The following is a 17,268-nucleotide window of genomic DNA, read 5'->3' on the forward strand; positions in this document are numbered from 1 at the left end:
ATGAATGAATAAACTCATGGAGATGAACCCTCGTTCAGAAAGAAAAGTAGTAACAGTATGGTATATTTATTCATTATTTAATATCACCTACCTCTCAGGTATTATTTCTATTTATATTTCAAGATGAGAAAAGTGACATTTAGAGATCTTCAAGGTCACGCAAGCAACGGAGGACTACACACACCTTTTGACTCCAGCTCTATTGAGCTTTCAAAGCTACTACGTATGAGTTACAGCCCCCAAGTACAGTCTTAAGTGAGGTCAACACTGATTTTTCTCTCATATGTTAGTATAGAAGTGATTGTCTCCACCAGACAGAAGGTGTCATCTCTGGGTCCAGGCTAGCAGTTCCGGTTATTGCCATTTCCTCACCAGAATAAAGAGGGAAAGAGGGAGGGGAGGGTCACAGCTTCCTTGTGAAGATGTTATCAGGAAGTTGTATGCATCCCCTTCACCAGAGCTACAAAAAAAGCTGGTAGATGTAACAGCTTGTTTGGAGATCGTGTGCCCAATTAAAACTTGACAAATTCTATTACTAAAAGGAAGAAGCGAAGACTAGATGTGAAGGATAGTAGAGATTACTATTATTAGGTAGAGATTACTATTATTTTCATTTTACATATGGAGAAATTGGGGCTCAAAGAGATTAAAGATCACACCATTAGTCAGGAAGAGGGCAGAACTCACAACAAGATTCCATTTTTGTCCCCCATTTCATCATTATCATCTCTGTCTTTCTCTCTCTGTCTCACACACACACAAACACACACACACACCACAGCTCAGTGTTCTGTGCTTAGATGGGATGTCCCCCATTTTCATCCTCAGAATGTCATTTCAGCCTTGATCTATTAAAGAGAATTCAACCAACAAGACAAGGAAGTAAGTAGAGGTGAGGGTTCTGAGGGCTAGACCCAGTCTGACCGTCTACCGCAGATCTTGCCTTCTCCTGGGTACAGTGGGTGCCTGGGGAAGCTGCCTCCAGGGGCAGTGTGTTCTGATAAGTCAGGACCTGGATCCTGGGTGGAGGGGCTTTGTAAATAATGAGCCAGGAGTCTCTGACACCTGAGCAACAAGATCAAACAGGCCATTAGTAGGTACGGTGGGCACATGTCTCGTGTACTGGGATAATCTTTATTTACAGCTGTTGTCTCGGTACACTTATTAAAAGTGCCCCCTCAAAATTGCCCTAGTTCAGATGATAAATTATATGGTCACCCTATCAATAGCCCTATGTTACATTGTTACTCAGCCTTAAAAATATTGGGGCAAAAACTTTTAAAGATGTTAGCTAAATAAGAAGAAGAGATGCCTATATATGAGTCCCTGAATTTGACTGCCATGGTAAAGTCCTAGTAAGAAACTGATCAACTGTTTAAATTAACAGTAATTCCATTCTTCTGGATAAACCCAAATAATCTAATTATAAAGATTAATTTTATAATTCATTCTTAGATTACCAAAGGGAGTAAGAATGTCTTGGAGGGTGTTTTATGCTGCACCATCGTTAATGATTAAAATGTCTGGGAACAGAAGCATGTATAGTTACAAATTATTCAAACCACATAAGACTTTATAAAATTCTATCTATGAGAGATATTCAATAAATAACCCAGAATTCATCTATTTCATGTCTATGCCCTTTGGTTTCAATGACATTCTCATTTTTCAAAACAATATTGAGTTATATACACTGCACATGGAATTTCAGAAAAGTTCTTCCCAGTTAATCAAAATTTACTCAATTTGTAGCACAACAATTTTATTGCCCAGAGGTCATTATTGACACTCTATATCTATGAACCTGGTTGAAAAAATCCAGAGGGAGACTTGCAAAATGACAGTCCTCAAGTAACTTTGTTTTTCAGGATCAGAAAAATGAAATTAAAGATCAACACATAAAAGAAGTTTTTTTGCTTCTTGAAGTTAGAATGAAGTAAAGGACACACTCATTATCTAAGAATAATGGGTAAAAAGAAAAAAAAACCCAGCAATCTAAAGTGAGCTCACTTAAAACAGGCAACAAAATTGTACAGTAATTGAAAAGAAAGTTTCCATAGGATTTAAGAAATTAAAACCTGCAGATTTTGGTGTAAATTTCCATCAAAACTGTACTTCAGCATATACCATATTTCATTTGATGTTTAAATGACCATAAAGAGGATCACTTACTAAAAATGTGTGAGGGCCTCATTGGTTTCCCCAGGGGATTCCCTTAGACATGTTCATAACCAAATATTCTCTTTTGGAGTGCTTAGCTACACAGTCTCCAGGTCCTTCTCTCCTCTCAGCCGTCAATAAGTCTAACTCCACCAGGGCCTCGTTTATCAAAGTCTTAGTTTGTGTGATTTTAAGCAGTTTTCTAACATCACTTCCACCAACCTCATGAAATCCCACATCTTTGGTAAGATTTGCCTTTTCTCTTTGCAATCAATGTGCACTGTATTAACAAGGAATTGTTGGATATTCTAAACAACAAATGATCCTGGAGTCCAGTCAACAGACATTGATATAATTGCTAGGAATCAACACTAAATGGAGCAGAATATTTGAATGGGGAATAACTTCATGACTGTTTGGTCCATAGACCATATCTTCCTTTTAAGGCCACCATGGCAACTGTATAGGAGCAAGGCCTTAGGTAATAATCTCAGGTAGCTAGGACCTCCCCTGACTTTTAGGTTTGAGCCCCAACTCCATCAACTTGTTCTGTGGTCTTGAGCAGGTCCCTTCATCTCAATAATCTTACAAGCTCAAGACACCCAGATTCTTTTTCTGGGATCTAAGAAGTTCTGCATATATGTTTTAATGTGCATGCTCTCAGGGGGTATGCTCATGTTTCTTTCAATTCTCATTAAGAATCTAAACCACTAATCATGAAGTATCTCACATGAGCTCTAAAGTTGCTTCCAGCTTTCACATTCTCTGATTTCTGATTTTTCCTGGGTAAAACTATCTAGAGGGAATGAAAGTAGAAGTTTGGGTAAGGCCACAGGAAAAAAAAATCTGTAAACTGTTACCAGTAATTAGTACTGAAATGTAGGTAGGTAATCCATATTCTACCCAATGATCCACCTCCCAGCAACTCCCGGAAGCTAGTCTTGAGAAACCAAATTAAAGATTTTCAAGCTTGTTGTTTCAGAGAAGGCACAATGCTATATAGAAGACTTAATAATGTATGTGCAAACTGTTAGAGAGATACTGGGCACTCAGCTCAATCTAAGGATTTGAAACATCACTAAGTAATTACCATCCTATATTAGTAATTAATTATGACTAAGATCATTGTAAATATCAGAACTGGAAAGACAGAAGATGACACAAACTATCTGATGTGGGCAGAGCAAATAGGGTTTCTGAAAGCTGTAGTAACGGGGCCTTTAAATACAGCTATTCTAAATCTTGACATCATCATAGCTATAACTTTATTAAATACTAAGTGCTAAATTTACCTTCTGAACTTTAAAGAGACCACAATCTGGTATTCTTGTAATAGCAAATAGAAAAGAAAACCGGGGAAATTGCTTTGATGACATCAGTTCCACTTTCAAGACTCTTTAGAATCTTCTTCATTGGATTAAAAAAATCTGAGTCTCATTTATTTATTCATCAGGAATTCAGGATGGGGAAATCTGGTATGACACTATCGCATTAGTGTGTAGGCCTACACTCATAAAATCTTGAATGACAATATTCAACAGTGGAGAGGCTAAGGCCCAGGACTGCAGGAAAATAGTTTATATTTTTTATTTAGCATTCACAGGCAAATGAACCTACCCCTCTATCAATGTGGGTCTTAAGAAGAGTATGGAAAGACTTGAAGCAGTTATAGAGAGTAAATTAAATCAAATATAATCAGAAATTAGGACACGAAAATTGGTTGAAGTGATTTACTGATGTACTTTCTCAGCCAGAGAAATTTTTTGCTATTTAAAGGGCTTGGAGAGACCATTTGCTGGACTCCTGATCAGATCATGATTCCTTACAGGTATGAAAAAAATGTATGAACAAAACAACTGAACCTGTCTGGAAAGATAAAGAGCATAGTTTACTAGTTCTAGAATATGCTAGGATTTAGATTCAAATTGGACAGAAATAGCTAAGTAACTGACAATAGGAAGAAATTATTTTCTATTGCCAAACTGCCACGAGCCTATGAAAATCACAGGTTTTCCAAATGGGACAATGTGAAAGTAAATTAATAGTTTTGAAAGAGATTGATAGGTTTTTATGACCATGTAGTAGAACACATTTTGAACATTTGTGGACATTTGCTTTCCCAGAATTCATTTCCCCTTCTTTCTCCTTCTTTCCCACTGGGATCCACCCTTCCCCACTGTTAGTCCATAGGTCTATGGAAGTCCATCCAAAGCTTCACGGGTGTCCTTGTGCTCAAATATGTGACTCGGGCCCAACAAATTACAGCAGCTCTTCCTTTTAGTCACAGTGATTGGAAGAGTAATGAGTATGACCAAAGTTATGGTAATAATATTGAATGTCTGGGGTGCTGGGGATGTGACTAAAAACAGTCCTCTTTCTCTAGACTCAAACCTAGGAGGGTATGATAATGTAACTGCTGTAGCAACTTTGCCAGGCACCATCTTGGAAAGCCCGAGTATGATATATTGCTACCATCTAAGCCTCAGACCTCACTCCAGTTTAATCAAAAAGGACCAGTTCTGAATCATGACAGCTGCATCTGTCATGTCTGTGAAATCCCCATTAGTGTAGAATAGTTCTCAGTTTTCCTCTGACTTTCCTGACCTCAAATCTTTTGAAGATTATAGGCCAGTCACCTTTGGAATTTTCCTCGACTTGGGTTTTTGTGATATTTCCTCACAGTTGGATTTAGATTATGCATCTTTTGCAGGAATATCACAGAAGTTCTTCTAAAGGCCTTGTATCAGGTGGCACATTTCAATGTGTCTCATTGTTGATATTTGTTCTCTTTGACAACTTGAAAAGGTGACTTCTGACAGATGTTTTCACTAGAAAGTTACATTTTACCCCTGCGCAATTAATAAGTGTTCAGTGGAGAAGTACTTTGAAATATTTTTTGTAAATCAAACTTCCATTTATTTATTTATATCTGAATGGATTCATAGTTTCCTATTTTGTTTCATGGGCTATAGTTTTTCATAATCATTATTTCTTCTGATGTACAAATTGTCCCAATTTGGCCCATCTCACTTGCTTCTGAGTCTTTGTGACCTATCTTCATCACTTGCTGATCACTTATTTTTCTGGCTCTGTTCTGTAGAAAGATCCTGAACTCAACCCCACTATGGACACACTGAATCTACAACTACATTTGGAACAATTTCCTCTGAAAAAGACCTGAAAACTAGCTGAACAGCTCCTCTGCATGGGCAAACAAGAAGAAGGCCACATTAAAGTGAGCAGGAGAGGCTGAGACACAATCTCACCATAAGCCACACCCCCAGCACAGCAACCCACAATCAGGAGGGAACTTACAATCCCAGAGCTTCAACCTGAGGAATGAACTGTTCACACCCCACATCAGACACTCCAGATTTTAAGAGCTGCACCTGACAGATGAGCCCCCAAAACATGAAAACCAATGGGGCTCACTTAACCAAGACCCAAGGGGCTGTGGTGAACTGAGTGATGCCTCTTGAAGGGCTCATGTGTGGACTCACTCACTCCAAGGCCCAGTGCAGAAGCAGCTATTTGAAAAGTGCCCAGACTTTATGCAACAGGGATTCATTTGCTAATCCTAAAGCATCATCCAGAGAGGTAGGGTCTGTTGGGATACTCTCCAGGGATGAAGGAGATGGCAGGCATCATTTTGCAGCTGCAGCCCAGGGACACCCCTTGATTATACAATTCTGGAGGTCAGGGGAGCTTGTATTCCTAGGTCCCCTGGGACTGTAACAATTGGAAAGATAGTTTTTGGCAGATTACCACCCCCAGGGCACTGCACAGATAGCAGACTGAAACACAACGCCAGGTGTTCAAAGAAAGAGGCCTATTTGCTTATTCTGGAGACTGGGGGGACAGACTTCAGGTTTAGAGCACATCTAGAGGCCTAAGGAGGGGTTCTCAGGGAACACAGGCCAGGTGACACACCATCTCTGTGCTCTCCCTCTGCCATACTATACCTCGACAGTGAATCTAAGAAAGGAGATTATATGCTTGTCTGCAGCTCTGATTTTTGTGAATGTTGCCCAGGGGATACCTCCAGATTACCTGGTCTGGTGGCCTCCAGGGCCAACACTTGCACTCCCACAGGAATGTATATATTTGCATACTCTAAAAGCTGCTGCCTGAGGATCTGACTTCCAATCAGCCTGAATCTAGGTGCTCACTCAGATCTCCCTCTTTGGGACACTGACAGATCTTAGCAGACCCTCAACTACTGGGTGCTACTGAAAACCAAACAGGCTGCTTGGACAATCACGAAAGCTTGAGAGACAACCAAGAGCTAGGACAAGGTAGATGATAAGGTTTATCTCTTACAGAAGGCCACTCCTTGAAGACTAGGAGAGGTGGCTGTTCCATTTAATACAGAAAAACAAACACAGGGAGTCAAGCAAAAAGAGGAAACAAAGAACAAGATAAAACCTCAGGGAAAAAATTTTAATAAAATGGAGAGAATTATCTACCTGATAAAGAGTTTAACGTAATGGTCTAAAGACACTGACTGAACCTGGGAGAACCATGGATAAACACAGAATTTCTTTCTTTTTCTTTCTTTCTTCCTTCCTTCCTTCCTTCCTTCCTTCCTTCCTTCCTTCCTTCCTCCCTTCCTTCCTCCCTCCCTCCCTCCCTCCCTCCCTCCCTCTCTCTCTCTCTCTCTCTCTCTTTCTTTCTTTCTTTCTTTCTTCCTTTCTTTCTTTCTTGACACTGAATACATTTTTATTGAGCCCTTTGGTTTAAAAAATGAGGTAAAAGGAAAGTCATTTCTCCTTAACCAATATTTTACACAGCTGTAGTCAAATATTTCAAACTTTAGGGAATTATAATGGTTTACATATATTAAAAGTTGGGGATTGGGTAAACAATATCTGCATTCTTGAATTTTCCAGCTGACTCTTCCCTTACAATAGTAACCAGCTCTAATTAGTTACATAAGTTTCCTCAAGGCCATGATTTATTGTTGCTGATGTCTTTATATCTGAAGCATTGCTATTTCAGTCAGTATCTACTAATTCCACTTCAAAAATGAGTTTTGCATTTGCTGGAATTTTGGCATCAGGCTGTCCTTTCTTTCCATAAGCCCATTCTGGTTCAATCTCTAGTTAAGCCTTTTCTCCTTTATTCATAGTTAGGAGTGCTTCATCCCATCCTCTGATAACTTTGCCTATTCCAACCTTAAAACTTAAGGGCTTGGCATTTTTCTTCTTCTTTGAACTTGTTTGAATATTAGTATCAAAAACAGTCCCATCCAACACAGTGAGAATTTCAGCAAAGAGACTGAAATATATGAAAATACCAAATAGAAGTCATAAAGCTGAAGAAAAACTGAGCTGAAAACAGACTAAAAATGTTCAATAAAAGACTAGATAAAGCAGAAGAAAGGATCACTCAATTCAAAGACAGGGAAGTGGAATTCAGCCAATCAGAACAACAAGAAGAAAAAAGAATTTAAAAAAGTGAAGATGGCTCAAGAGACTTATGGGACAACATCATATTATAGGAGTCCCAAAAGGAAAAGAAAGACAGGAAGGGACAAAAAACTTATTTCAAGAAATAATGGCTGAAAACTTCCCTAACCTGGGGGGAGGAAACAGACATTCAGATCCATGAGGCCCACAGAGTTCCAAGTAAGATGAATCCAAAGAGACCCACACCAAGACACATTTAATTAAAATGTCAAGAGTTAAAGATGAGGGGCACCTGGGTGGCTCAGCTGTTAAGCATCTGCCTTTGGCTCAGGTCATGATCCCAGGGTCCTGGGATCAAGCCCCGCATCAGGCTCCCTGCTCAGTGGGAAGCCTGCTTCTCCCTCTCCCACTCCCCCTGCTTGTGTTCCTGCTCTTGCTATCTCTCTCTCTGTCAAATAAATAAATAAAATTTAAAAAAAAAGAGTTAAAGATGAGAAGAGAATCTTAAAAGGAGAAGGAGAAAAGCAACTTGTTACATACAAGGGAACCCCCATAAGACCATCAGCCAATTTTTAGCAGAAACTTTACAGACAAGAAGAGAGTAGCACAATATACTCAGAGTGCTGAAAACAACACTTGCAACCAAGAATACTCTACTTGGCAAAGTTACCATTCAGAATTGAAGGAGAGATGGTTTTCCAGACAAACAAAAGCTAAAGTGTTCATCACTAAACTGGCCTTATAAGAAATATTAAAAAGACTTCTCTGAACTGAAAAAGAAAAGGTGCTTATTAGTAACAAGAAAACAATGAAAATATAAATCTCACTGATAAGGGTAAATATATAGTAAAGGTAGTGGATTAATAACATAAAGCTAGTATGAAGGTTTAAAAAGAAAAGTAGTAAAAACAATTATAACTATAATAATTAGCTAAGAGATACACAAGATAAAAATAAACTGTGACATCAAAAACATAAAATGTTGTGGGGAGAGTAAAAATGGAGAGCTTTAGAACGCATTCAAACTTAAGATATTATCAACTGAAAATAGACTGTTATAAGTATAGGTTGTTATATGTAACCCTCATGGTAACTACAAAGCAAAAATCTATAGTAGATACACAAAAGATGAGAAAGAAATCTGAGCACACCACTAATGAAAGTCATCAAACCATAAAGGAAGACAGCAAGAGAAGAAGAAAGGAAAAAGTGGAACTACAAAAAGCCAGAAAGCAATTAATAAACTGGCAATAATTACATACCTATCAATAATTACTTTAAATGTAAATGGATTAAATTCTACAATCAAAAGACACAGAGTGGCTGAGTGGATAAAAACACAAGACCCACCTATGTGCTGCCTATTAGACACTCACTTCAGAAGCAAGGACACACACACAGACTAAAAGTGAAAGGACTGAGAAAGATACTCCATGCAACTGGAAAACAAAAGAAAACTAGAGTGGCTATGCTTACATCAGATAACATAGACTTTAAAACAAAGGCTGTATTCAGAGAAAAAGAAGGGCATTACATAATAATAAAGTGGTCAACAACAGAAGGATATAACATTTGTAAATACTTATGCAGCCAACACAGGAACACCTAAATATATAAAGTAAATGTTAACAGACCTAAAGGAAGAAATAGGCAGCAGTTCAATAAAAGTAGGAAATTTTAACACCCCATTTGTATCAATGGACAGATCATCCAGAAAAATAATCAGTAAGGAAATATTGGTCTTAAACAACATATTAGACTTAACAGATATATACAAAACATTCCATCCAAAATAAGCAGAATATACATTCTTCTCAAGTACACAAGGAACATTCTCCAGGATAAATTATATACACCATAAAATAAGTCTTGATAAATTTAAGAGGATTGAAATCATATCAAGCATCTTCTCCAACCCACAATGGTATGAAACTAGAAATCAATAACAAGAAGAAAACTGGAAATTTCACAAATATGTGGCAATTAAACAACATGCTACTGGGTCAATGAAGAAATCAAAATATACCTAAAGACAGATGAAAATGAAAATACAACATACCAAAATTTATGTGATGCAGCAAAAGCAGTGGAAGTTCATGGTGATAAATCCTACCTCAGGAAACAAGAAAAAGCTCAAGCAATCTAAATTTACACATAAGGGACTAGAAAAAGAACAAACAAAGTCCAATATAAGTAGAAAGAAAGAAAAGAACAGAGCAGAAATAATTGAAATGAAGACTAAAAAGACAATAGAAAAGATCAATGACACTAGGAGCTGGTTCTTTGAAAAGATAAGTAAAACAACAAACCTTTTAGGTACACTCACCAAGAAAAAGAGAGAGGGCTCAAATAAATAAAATCAGATATGAAAGAGGAGCCAATACAACTGATACCACAGAAATCCACAGGACCGTAAGAGACGACTAGAACAATTATATACCAATAAATTCGACAGCCTAGAAGAAATGGATAAGTTCTTAGAAACATACAACCTTCCAAGACTGAATCATAAAAAACCTCCAGAAAATTTGAATAAACTGATTACTAGTAAGGAGATTGAATCAGTGATCAAAAACCTCCCAAACAAATGAAAGTCCAGGACCCTATGTCTTCACTGGTGAATTTGATCAAAATTCTAATTGGAATTAATACTAGTCCTTTTCAAACTCTTCCAAAAGTAGAAGAGGAGGGAACACTTCCAAACTCATGTTATGAGGCCAGCATTACCCTGATACCAAAATAAGAAAAAGATATCCCCCCCAAAAAAAGGGGGAGAGAAAAAGTTACAGGCCCATATTCCTGATGAAGACAGACACAAAAATCCTCAACAAAATATTAGGAAACCAAATTCAACAATACATTAAAAAAGATCATACACCATGATCAGGTGGGATTTATTCCAGGGGTGTAAGAATGGTACAACATCCACAAATCAATTAATGTGATACACCACATTAACAAAACAAAGAAGAATCATATGATCAACTCAATAGTTGCAGAAAAAGCATTTGACTAAATTCAGCATCCATTTATGATTGAAAGTCTCAACAAAGTAAATGCAGAGGGAATGTACCTCAGCATAATAAAGGACATATATGACAAGCCTATAGCTAACATCATATTCTTTCAGCTTTTCCTCTAAGATCAGAAATAAGACAGTAAGACAGTTGCCACTTTTATTCAACATAATATTGAAAGTCCTAGCCAGGTAAATTAGTCAAGACAAAGAAATAAGCATCACAATTGGGAAGGAAGAAGTAAAACTGTAACTATTTGCAGATGACATAATATTATAAATAGAAAAACCCTAAAGACTCCACCAAAAAACTGTTAAGAGTTAATCAAAGGATTCAGTAAAAGTTGTAGGATACAAAATCAGTATACAAAAATCTGTTGCATTTTTAATAACAAACTATCAGAGAAATTTAAAAAACAATCTCATTTACAGTTGCATCAAAAAGAATAAAATACCTAGGAATAAATTTAATCAAGAAGGTGAAAGACATGTGGGGAAGGTGAAAGACACATATGCCAAAAACTATAAGACAATGATGAAAGTAACTGAAGAAGACACAAATAAATGGACAGATATTCTGTGTTCATGGATTGGAAGAATTAATATTGGTTAAAATACCCATATCACTGAAAGCAATCTATAGATTCAATGCAATCTCTAATCAAAATTCTAATGGCATTTTTTGATAGAAATAGAATAATTCTAAAATTTGTATAGAACCACAAAAGACCATGAATAGCCAAGGCAATCTTGAGAAAGAACAAAGTTGGGGGGGTGCCTGGGTGGCTCAGTAGGGTAAGGGTCCAACTCGTGATTTTGGCTCAGGTCATGATCTAATGGTCATGGGATTGAGCCCCGCATAGGGCTCTGTGCCCAGCCGCAAGAATGGTTGAGATTCTCTCTCCTTTCTATCTCCCTATGTCCCTCCCCCTGCTCCCATTCTCTCTCTTTCTAAAATAAATAAATAAATCTTTAAAAAAAGAACAAAGTTGGAGGTATTGTGCTCCCTGATGTCAAATTGTACTAAAAATCTATAGTAATTGAAATGATATTTTATGTATTGTCATAAAAATAGATACATAGATCAATGAAACAGGAGAGCCCAGAAATACCTATGCATATATGGTCAATCAATTTACAACAGAGGAGCCAACAATATACAATAGGGAAGGGACAGTCTCTTCAATAAATGGTGCTGGGAAAACTGCACAATCACATGCAAAAGAATAAAGGGGATCCCCCCCATCTTATACCATACAGAAAAATTAACTCAAAATGGATCAAAGATTTGAACATAAGACCTGAAACCACAAAACTCCTAGAAGAAAACATAGATGGCAAGCTCCTTGACTTGTCTTGGAGATGAATTTTTGGATCTGACTCTAAACACAAAGACAACAAAAGCAAAAATAAACAAGTGGGATTACATCAAATTAAAAATCTTCTACATAGCAAAGGAAACCATCAACAAACAGAAAAGGCAAACTACTGAAAGGGAGAAAAATTTTCAAATCATATTTCTGATAAGGAGTTAATATGCAAAGTATATAAAGAACTGATACAACTCAGAAAACAAACAAACAAATAATCTGGTTTTAAAAAGGGGAATGGACCTGAATAGACATTTTTCCTAAAAAGATATACAAGTTGCCAAAAAGTATATGAAAAGATGCTCAACATCACCAATCATCGGGGAATGCAAATTAAAATCATGAGATATCACCTCACGCCTCCTGTTAGAAATGCAGTAACACCAGCATTTTTCACAGAGCTGGAACAAACAATTCTGGAACATGTATGGAACCAGAAAAGACCCCGAATAGCCACAGTAATGTTGAAAAAGAAAACCGAAGCTGGAGGTATCACAATTCTGGACCTCAAGCTGTATTACAAAGCTGTAATCAACAAGACTATACGGTACTGGCACAAAAACAGACACATAGATCAATGGAATGGAATGGAATAGAGGGACCCTTAACACTATGGCCAACTAATTTTCAACAAAGCAGGAAAGAATATCCCACAGAAAAAAGACAGTCTCTTCAACAAATGATATTGAGAACACTGGATGGTAACATGCAGAAGAATGAAACTGGGCCACTTCCTTACACCATACACCAAAACAAATTCAAAATGGATTTAAGACCTAGATGTAAGACAGGAATCCATCAAAATCCTAGGGGAATGTAGGCAGCAACCTCTTTGACCTCAGCTGCAGCAACTTCTTGCTAGACACATCTCCAAAGGCAAGGGAAACAAAAGCAAAAACGAACTATTGACCTCATCAAGATAAAGATAAAAGATAAAAAGTTTCTGCACAGTGAAGGAAACAATCAACAAAACTAATAGTCAACCTATGGAATGGGAGAGGATATTTGCAAATGATACTACAGATAAAGGGCTGGTATCCAAAATTTATACAGAACTTCTCAAAATCAACACCCAAAAAACAAATAATCCAGTCAAGAAATGGGCAGAAGACATGAACAGCCATTTCTCCAAAGAAGACATACAAATGGCTAACAGACATGAAAAAATGCTCAGCATCAGGGAAATACAAATCAAAACCGCAATAAGATACCACCTCACACCGGTCAGAATGGCTAAAAAAATTTTTTAAAGATTTTATTTATTTATTTGACAGAGAGAGAGAGAGAGAGAGAGAGAGAGAGAGCAAGCAAGCAAGCACAAGCAGGGGGAGCAGCAGAGGGAGAGGGAAACGGGGCTCAATCCCAGGACCCCGGGATCATGACCTGAGCTAAGGCAGATGCTTAACCAACTGAGCCACCCAGGTGCCTCTAGAATGGCTAAAATTAACAACTCAGGAAACAACAGATGTTGGTGAGGATGCAGAGAAAGGCGAACTCTCTTACACTGTTAGTGAGAATGCAAACTGGTGCAGCCACTCTGGAAAACAGTATGGAGGTTCCTCAGAAAGTTAAAAATAGAACTACCCTACAACCCAGCAATTACACTACTAGGTATTTATCCAAAGGACACAAAAATAGTGATTCAAAGGGGCACATGCGACCCCAATGTTTATAGAAGCAATGTCCACAACTGCCAAAATATAGAGAGAGCCCAGATGTCCATGGACAGATGAACGATTAAAGAAGATGTGATATATATATATATATATATATATATATATAATGGAATATTACTCAGCTATCAAAAAGAATGAAATCTTGCCATTAGCAATGACATGGATGGAACTAGAGTGTATTATGCTGCGTGAAATAAGTCAGTCAGAGAAACACCATGTGATTTCACTCATGGAATTTAAGAAACAAACTGATTAACATAGGGCAAGGGAAGGAAAAATAAGATAAAAACAGAGAGAGAGGCAAACCGTAAGAGACTGTTGACTACAGGGAATAAACTGAGGGTTGCTGGAGGGGAGGTAACTGGGGGGATGGGGTAATGGGGTGATGGGCATTAAGGAGGGCACTTGATATAATGAGCACTGGTTGTTATATGCAACTGATGAATCACTAAATTCTACCCCTGAAACTAATAATATACTATATGTTAACTAACTTGAATTTAAATTAAAAAAAAAAAGAAAAAAACACACAAAAAAATCACAGACAAAAAAAAAATGCTATCATCGAAAAGGTAAGAAATAGTAAGTGCTGGCAAGGATTCAGAGAAAAGGAAACCCTTACTGGTGGTGGAAATGTAAACTGGTGCAGCCACTATGGAAAACAGTATGGAGTTTTCTCAAAAGTTTAAAAACAGAACTATCATATGACCCAGCAATTCCACTTCTGGGTATTTATCTAGAGAATATGAAAAAACTAATTCTAAATGATATATGCACCCCCATGTTTACTGCAGCATTATTTACAATAGCCAAGATATGGAGGCAACCTAAGTGTCCATCGATGGATGAATGGATAAAGAAGATGTATAAAGACACACACACAAACTGGGATACTATTCAGCCATAAAGAAGAAGGAAATCTTGCTATTTGCAACAACATGGAGGGACCCTTGAGGGCATTATGTCAAGTGAAATAAGTCAGACAGAGAAGGACATAAACTGTATGATCTCACTTACATGTGAAATCTAAAACAGCTCAAAAACCAAAACCCAAGAACCTCCAGCTCAGAGATACAGAGAAATGACTGGTGGTTGGCAGGGGTGGGGGGATTCGGGAGGTATATGTAAAATGGGCACATGAGGTTAAAGAGTACAAACTCATAGTTATAAAATAAATAAGTACTGGAGATCTAACGTACAGCATGGTACCTAGTGTGAATAATACTGTGCTGCATATTTGAAAGTTCCTAATAGATCTTTAGAGGCTCATTCCAAGTAAAAATAAATTTGTAACTGTGTAGGACACAAACATTAATAACTAGGCTTACTGTGGTGATCATTTCATAATATATGCAAATATATGTTGTTTGAACCATGATGCCATACACCTGAAAGTCATGTTATATGTCAATTATACCTCAATTAAAAAAATGCAACCCAAATGCTTAAAAAATAATAGGCAACTTTTATTGAATGTTTATAATTGGGGACTTTGAGAGGATTTGAAGAAATAGCACTCCTTTTCCCTGATCAAATTCTAAACAAACTGAGAAATAAGACAAAAGAGTGGCTGGGAGTGGCCAAAGTAGCACCTTGTTATAGATACAGGCTAGGGTGCAGGAAATGGCTTGTTTCTATGGGCAAATACTTCTCTCCAGGCCCACCCCTAAGATGGGCAAAACCCTGGAAAGTATTTTTGTTGGGCTTTTATTTATACAAACAATTTGAATAAAAAATATTATAAAACTCATGGGTCCAAGTGAGGTATTGGGATTTATCAATCAAGACTTAGAACAAATAATGAGTAGATAAGACATACATACTTGTTTGTGGTCTTGTCAGTGCACGTGAAGGTTTTTCATACTTTTCAGGTATCACTTCTTCCTTTCCAGGTCCAGGAGCCATTCGTTCATGTTCTTTATTGTCATTTGCGATGTTCCTAGCTAATTTCATATCTCCCACACTGAGGAAATGATAATAGCATTATTACTCATGATGTCATGGCCTTTCAGAACCTGTTTGTATTGAAACAATACAGGTCTTCTTGCCTCTGCAGCTCCCTAATTCCATTTACTTAATGCTGGTTACATCATTACTTCGGACACTACATCACCCAAAGTGTCACCTGAGAATAGCAGCATCCAATGACTGACTATATCAAAGGTCATTACTGTGCTTCATTGATGACCACAAGTAAGTCTCATTGAGAATATGCAGGAAAATATGAATAACTTCATTTTCCAAATACACTAAATGTAGGGTTCTGACTCTTACAGCATAAACATAGCGGCATGTCTTCCAACTACATCCTCTCTTGAATTCCTTAGGCTATAGTCTCTGCATTTCTAGAATGTCCTCTCTTTCCATGGGGATGGCACCTCTGCCTTCCACACACCATGAGCAGGGAGGAGGGGTGATGAGCAGTTCCCTTTGCACAAGAAATGCCAATCCCTCATCCAGCATGGTTTAAAACCAACTTGTGAGAAGGGGGGTTGGAGGGATGGGGTGGCTGGGTGATGGACATTGGGGAGGGTATGTGCTATGGTGAGCAATGTGAATTGTGTAAGACTGCTGAGTCACAGACCTGTACCCCTGAAACAAATAATACATTGTTAATAAAAAAAAAAAAAACCAACTTGTGAGAGCATGACATCGCCCCAGTTGGGAGTTAGGAGAGGGCATGAATGGAAAGGGCCAGCTGGTGTTATGGAGGAATGGTCTCAAGTGTCCTCGGAGGGGATGGGCATAGTCACCTGAGTCCACTTGATGGGGGTTGGCACCCTGCTAGCAGTGGGCGTGGAACAGGGCAAAGGACACCTGCGCCCCCCACCTTGAGTCATGTAGACCAGGTGGCACATTGGTGACGGAGGCCCACACATGCAGCTCAAGCCAAGACCTGAACTTGCTTTGCTTCTGATGTGAGTGAGGGGTACTCCAAATCAGCTTGATTCTGGGGGCCTAATCTTGCCCATTCTTGCAAAAAGAAACATCCTGCCAGTCAGCAAGGTAGTTGCTGGTGAGGACGCCTTCCTGGAACCAGAGCCTGGCTACGGGGCCCAGAATGACCCCATGCGTGTGAGTCCCGGCAGCCCTGGGAACATCTCTTTGAGCTCACATGCAGGGGAGAGGGGGGTGGGGGAGAGGGCACCCAGAGACAGACACAGGGGTGGGGCCCACACTCACCCCTGCCCAGATGTCACTGCCTGTCAGGCCAGTTCCAGGCCCTGGAGGGGGACTTGGAACGTTTCGAGAAAGGGACTCCGAAGCGCGGGGTCCCTGCTCGTGGTGTGGGGTGGGAGGTGTGAGGGCTGTGTGGCTCTTCTCAGTGGTGAAGCCCGGAGTTAGCCTGACCGAGCAGTCCTTACAGCATTACCAGTCTCAAAGGAGCGAGCGCCGCCCTTGGAAGAGCAGAGGCAAGCGTTCACTTCCAAGGGAGGAAAGAACCTTTAGCTCGACTCACCATAATCCTAACCAGATTAAGCAAGTGAGGGGGGGAGAGAGCCCAGGCATGTCTCAGCAGTACAGTTCCCTCCACATGGAAGGAAATGTGGGGGGTGCAGACTAAGTGTTCCCACCTCACCCGTACTGCATACCTGCGGGGATTCTAAGTACTTGGCAGGTCTGAACTCACTGAGTCC

The 17,268-nt window shown here is 38.7% G+C and overlaps 1 long non-coding RNA gene across 1 annotated transcript in view; it reads right to left on the reverse strand.

Moving 5' to 3' along the window:
• LOC141371780 (uncharacterized) overlaps positions 1–17,268 on the reverse strand; it is a 38,332-nt gene that overhangs the window by 16,805 nt on the left and 4,259 nt on the right. The window contains exon 2 of the long non-coding RNA XR_012377007.1: positions 15,454–15,593. This is a non-coding gene — a long non-coding RNA (uncharacterized lncRNA). The remainder of the gene's footprint in view (positions 1–15,453; positions 15,594–17,268) is intronic.

The sequence above is a fragment of the Callorhinus ursinus genome, unplaced genomic scaffold (assembly GCF_003265705.2).
Source record: "Callorhinus ursinus isolate GAN/ISIS: 27379988/994484 unplaced genomic scaffold, GSC_fseal_2.0 scaffold3, whole genome shotgun sequence".
Classification (NCBI taxonomy): Eukaryota; Metazoa; Chordata; class Mammalia; order Carnivora; family Otariidae; genus Callorhinus; species Callorhinus ursinus.